The sequence below is a fragment of the Thermobia domestica genome, chromosome 11 (genome assembly GCF_964235325.1).
Source record: "Thermobia domestica chromosome 11, izTheDome1.hap1.1, whole genome shotgun sequence".
Lineage (NCBI taxonomy): Eukaryota > Metazoa > Arthropoda > Insecta > Zygentoma > Lepismatidae > Thermobia > Thermobia domestica.
In genome coordinates, this window is record NC_137464.1 from 35,670,203 (window position 1) to 35,676,807 (window position 6,605).

General features: G+C 34.4%; 1 protein-coding gene across 1 annotated transcript in view; it reads left to right on the forward strand.

The window, feature by feature from the left end:
* The window catches only part of LOC145664038 (uncharacterized), a 203,811-nt gene that overhangs the window by 23,156 nt on the left and 174,050 nt on the right, over nt 1-6,605 (forward strand). The window lies entirely within an intron of this gene.

Here is a 6,605-nt window from a genome sequence, read left to right on the forward strand (position 1 = left end):
AGAGCTTGACCTTTTGGAACTATACGTAGCACATTTTAGTAGTACTTACACTTGAAATAAAAATACAGCTGTTTAAAGACGATTGATTGCCTTTGTCTTTGAATTTCATATGTGCACACAGGATTTGTTAAACAAGACCGTACATCTGATATGTTTGAACTATATGCAACTTATGCTCAAGGGCTAAACTCAGTCTTCTGAAGTCAATCGACAAATGATTATGTATTACAGACACAAAGACAACACTAGGCTCCCAAGTTTCAAAATTATATTGTGTATGAAAACAGATAGTAGAATTAATTCTTTGTCACAAGAGACCTAGGGTCTGAAAGAAATTCAGAGGGAGTTCAAAGGGAATTTCTATACTCATAAATAAAAGTTGTGAATTTATTGTGTATTGAACCAATGATATTTGTGCTTACATTACCCATACGCTGATGTTTTATCGATACTTTTATTTCACATTTATCAAAAGGCTGGATTGCGATAATAATCCTAAAAGAAAGATGCATTGTAATCAGGTTTTACAAGGCAATCCCGAAAGACAAGCTATCCAAACCCGTAGCCCTTTAAAAAATTAAGGAAAATTTCTTCTTCACTTCCTTTTCCCCCAAAAGGTTCACATTCATCGAAAAAATGAAATGAAATTTCCTTAATTTAACGTCGCATGATTATGCTCTTTATGCTAGAGGAGACAGATGATTAATGAAAGTGAAAGATTGTAAAATTAATTGTTGGGCTCTTAAGAAAATAATTTAGTTGTCAATCGATAAATTTACATTAAAACAAATACAAGCCTCGCGAGCCTTAACTTGATTTAAAATTACAGTTACAAGATATTGTGCAAGTATCTAAGCTACCAACCCATAATTAATCTTTTAGTCATTAACATCTTATTACTGAGTTTTACGGGTTTCTTACTGTTTTATAATGAAATCAAATAAAACGTAATCATTTTTTTTATACAATCTGCTTAATACACGGTAGAAACTCACTTGTGTTCTCTTGTTCTTAAATTGTTAATTTCCATGCATATGCCATTATCCACAATGCATCTGCATTCCTGCAGGAATAACCATTTCTGCATTCAATAACAACTATATAATTTATGAGGTTACTTATAACATGTAAACTGCAACTTTTGAAAATCGTTGGATACACACGTGTGTCAAGTTAGCATACACACATTTAGCCAACACGACAAAAAGTATAAAATCGTTAGTGCTGGTTAGTGCTAACTTCCCAACGTTAGTGCTGCTATACTTAAAAACAATAGAGCGACTTTTTTGTTGTATGCCAACTTGACGTCCAGTTAGCATACGCATATACAAAAACTAAAGCACTAACGAAAGTAACTATACCAATCGTTAGTGCTGCGTTAGTGCTAGCTTCCCAACGTTAGTGCTGCTATACTTAGAAAAATAGAACGACTTTTTTTTATGCCAACTTTACGTCAAGTTAGCATACGCATATTCAAAAATTAAAGAACTAACGAAAGTGACTATACCAATTGTTAGTGCTACGTTAGTGCTGGTTAGTGCTAGCTTCCCAACGTTAGTGCTGCTATACTTAAAAAGTAGAGCGACGTTTTTGTTTTATGCCACTTGACGTCAAGTTAGCATACGCATATACAAAAGTTAAAGCACTAACGAAAGTAACTATACCAATCGTTTGTGCTACGTTAGTACTGATTAGTCAGGGGCGTAAATAAGGGCCCCGTAGAATCCACATTGCGGGACGAGGGCAGGCCATCATGGGGGCTCCAAATCGTGAAGTTGGACGAGAGAAGGGGCCCCACTACACGCTGTCTGCAGGGGAGCCCTCGAGGCTTTAATTATGCCACTGTGGTCAGTGCTAGCTTCCCAACGTTAGTGCTGCTATACTTTAAAAAATGCGACTTTTTAGCAAGATTGACTATATCAACCGTAAGTGCGAATACGAATCTGATATTCTCTAACTTGACTAGAAAGTTACTTTTTAGTAGGTGAAATTTAAAAAAAAAAAATAACATTTTGTTGTTTGTTAGAAATTATTATTTCATTTATTAAATCTACTTGTTGAAACATTTTAAAATAATATTCTTTTTTGTCAAATTTCTAATGTTAATTAAATTTGCATTTAGAAATTTGAATGAGGCCGTGGGTTATAACAATATTTGATTGTTAAATTTTTAATGTAAAATAATTAGGCAAAAAACCTTTTTTTGTGATTATATACAAATGGTAATTAAATATATTTTAATTATGACAGTTATATCAAAGCTGACAGTAATAGTATCTATCATAACATAAATAAAGTAAGTTGGCACAGACAACGGCGATAGTTTTAGCGTAAAATCAGTATTTTTAAAAAAATAAAAAATCCCTTTTTGGTTTCTTTATTCATGGTGGACAGATTTACCAAACATCTAACATAAAGTTTGCATACTGGTTTCGTATTGGTGTGAACGGAACATTTTATGAAGATTGAAAGAGCCTTATGCAATAATTTAGAGAAAGATCATCACGAATCTAAACCGTATTTTTCTACGTCCGTGAACTTGGCCCTCACTTAAGGCACTAACGATAAAATTACACTTGTTTGTGCTTCTTAGTGCACCAATCCCTAATGTTAGTGCTTCATTAGTATAGGTGATACAAGTAAAAACTCTTTGGGAGGGCAAGTTCATGCTGCTCCATACTTCAAGCACTTACGAAAAATTTAGTGCACCAACCAATAACGTTAGTACTTTATTAGTGTAGACTCTAGAGCCAAAGCAATGGTACACGCTGGCCCCACTTCAAGCACTAACGAATAAATTAGTGCCAGTCGTCGTTAGCGCTTCTAGAAAACACTAATAGTTTCGTTAGTGCCTCACTATTAGTGTAGATTAGCAAATTATATCACGAAACACTCATAAGAAATACATGAGGAATTTTTCATTGGGTGAAATTCCCACCAAATTCAAAATCAGTAATGATATCTTCTACTGCAATTGTTAGTACTTTGTTAGTGCTTGCTAGTGCACCAACTCCGAGGATTAGTGTTTCTTGTGAATGCTTTTGTGGGGAGGGGCTAGCGTGTAGTAAGCTTCCCCTAAGTTTCATCTTCTAGCGTCCATGCTATTGAAGCACTAATGTTGGGAGTTCTGCAATAAGACCCACTAACGTAATAGTAACCATTAAATTGTATATGGTCATTAATATTTTGAAATTTTGCGGGAATTTTAGAAAATGGAAAATGCCACATGACGAAATTTAGCCCCTCACGCATCTCAAATACTATCAAAACGTTTTACATGGTTAGTGCCTTGTTAGTGTACATTACTGCAATAAACACTATCGTTAATACTATGATATTTTAGGAGTTTTAATGAATAGCTCTCGTGGGACTAAATTTAAATTTATCGAACTCTACAATAATTATCCTACAAACGTGGAATAAACGCCAGAAGTTAGTGCATCGTTATTGCTTGCCGAAACACCAATCATAGTTTAGAAGTGAATAACACTCGGGGCTCAATTTAATTTTATCCAATTTTACAATAATTGTCCCATAAAGATGGAATAAACGTCAAAGGTTAATGCATCGTTAGTGCTCCGAAAGACACTAGGCATTAATGTTAGTGCTATCGTAGTTTAGGAATTATTAATGAACATTTCTTGCAGGGCTAACTTTAGTTCTTTCAATTTTGATACAACTTTACACTAATTGTCAGATAGAAACGAGACAAAACCAGCGGTCAATGCTCCATAAACTAAGCACTAACATTACTGCTGTCATAGTTTAGGAGTTATTAATGAATAACTCGGGCTAAATTTAAATTTATCGAATTTTACACTAATTGGGTAAAAGTTGAAACACCTGAAGTTAGCCCCGCCTGAGTTATTTATTACCAACAATACAATGACCACTGGTGATTTTCTCATTTCTGTCTGACAATTAGTATAAAATTGTAAAAAAAATAAAAAAATAAAAAAAAAATAAAATAAAATAAATAAATAAAAAAATAAAATTGAAAGATCTCAAGTTAGCCCCGCACCAGTTATTCATTAAAATTTCCCAAACTACGATAGACTGACGTTAGAGTTTAGATAGCACTAACGTTAGAGCTTTTTGGATTTCTAACGATGTACTAGCCTTTGACGTTTATTCCAACTTCGTGAGAAAATTGTTGTAAAATTCAATATATTTGAATTTAGCCCCTCACTAACCTTAGAGCTTAGTGTTTTATAGAGCTCTAACAATGCACTAACCGCTGGTGTTGGTCTAACTTTTGTGCCACAATTACTGTAAAATTGTGTAAAAGTTGAAAAATCAAAAGTTAGCCCCGTCCGAGTTATTCATTAATAACTTCTAAAGTATCATAGCACTAACGTTAGTGTTTAGTGCACTAATGTGCAGTAACGAAGCACTAAACATGTAAAAAAAATAGTAGCATTTAAGAAGCGTGCGGAACTAACTTCAAACACATAGCATTTTTCATTACGTAAAATTCCCGCCAAATTTCAAAGCAGTAATGACCATATATAGTAAAATGGTTACTACTTCGTTAGTAGGTCTTATTGCAGAACTCCCATCCATCATTAGTACATCAATACTATGGACGCTAGAAAATAAAACTTAGGGTAAGATAACTACACGTTTGCCTCTCCGCACAAAAGCATTCACGATGAGAAGCAGTAATATTCGGAGTTGGTGCACTAGCAAGTACTAACGAAGAACTAATGATTGCACTAGAATAGATCATTACTACTTTTGAATTTGGCGAGAATTTGACCCAATGAAAAATTTCCCGTTTCTCTTACAGGAGTTTCGTGATATATAATTGGCAATATATAAACTAATATTGAAACACTAACTGAGCTATTAGTGTTTTCTAGACGAAGCACTATCTATTGCACTAGGTTTCATCGTCAGTGCTTTCTTGGTGGCTCTAGCGTCTAACCTATTGAAACACCAAAGTTGGCAGTTGGTGCTGTAAGAAGCACTAACGAAGCGCTAACGACTGCACTAGAAGAAATTTTAGTGCTTTTGAATTTGGCGGGAATTTGACCCAATGAAAAATTCCCTATGTATTTATTATAGGAGTTTCGTGACAAATGGCTGCATCTACACTAATAATAATATCTAAAGAAACTATTAGGGTTTTCTAGAAGCACTAACGATGCACTAACGACTAGCACAAATTTATTCGTTAGTGGTTGAAGTTGGGGCAAGCGCGTAAATTGTTTCGGCTCTAGAGTCTACACTAATGAAGCAATAGCGATAGTTGTTGGTGCACTAAGAAGCACTAGCGAAACACTAACGAATGGCACTAAATTTTTCGTTAGTGCTTGAAGTAGGAGGCTAGCGTGAACTTGTCCCCCCAAAGGTGTGTTACTTGCACTAGTGAAGCACTAACGTTAGGGGTTGGTGCACTAAGAATAAACAGCGATACACTAATGATTACACTACAAGAGGTCATTAGTGCTTTTGAATTTGGCGGAAATATGACACAATGATAACTACCCCATGTATTTCTTATGTATGTTTCGTGACGTGTAACTTACCATAAGTACACCAATACTGAAGCACTAATGAAACTCTCAGTGTTTTCTAGGAGCACTGACAATGCATAATGAATGGCGCTAATTTTTCGTTAGTGCTTAAGATGGACGTTTAAGTTTACGCTGACTTCCCAAAGCTATTTATCTTGTAACAGCTACACTAATGAAGCCATACATTGGAGGCTGGCGCACTAAGAAGCACTAACGATACACTAATGACTGGCACTAAATTTTCCGTTAGTGCATGAAGTGGGGGGCAGCGTGAACGTGCCTTCACAAAGATTTTTTACTTGTAGCACTTACACTAATGAAGCACTAACGTTAAGAATTGGTGCAATAAGAAGCACTAACATTTGACACTAATTTTATCCTTAGTGTGTCGTGTGGAGGCCAAGCTCACGGGCGGAGAGAAATAAGGTTTAGATTAGTGATGATCGTTCTCCAAATTATCGAATCAGACTGTTTCAATCTAAATAAAATATTCCGTTCACACCAATATGAAAGCAGGATGCAAACTTTGTTAGATGTGTGTGGTAAATCTGTCAACCATGAATGAAAAAAAAAAAAAAAAAATTTTTTTATTTTTTAAATATACTGATTTTACGCTAAAACTATCGCCTTTGTTTCGGCCAACTTAATTTATTTACGTTATGATAGATACTATTACTGTCAGCTTTGATATAACTGTCATAATTAAAATATATTTAATTACCATTTGTTTATAATCACAAAGCGATTTTGCCTAATTACATTAAAAATTTAACAATCAAATATTGTTATAACCCACGGCCTCATTCAAATTTCCAACACTTAAATTTAACAAACATTAGACAACAATTAGATTTAATAAATGAAATAATCATTTCTAACAAACTAACATTTTTTTTTTTTTTTAATTTCACCTACCAAACAGTAACTTTCTTTTCCAGCTAGAGAATATCAGATTCGTATTCGCATTTGTAGCTGGTATTGTTAATTTTTCTGAAAAGTCGCTTAATTTTTTAAGTATAGTAGTACTAACGTTGAGAAGCTAGCACTAACCAGAACTAACGTAGCACCAACGATTGGTATAGTTAC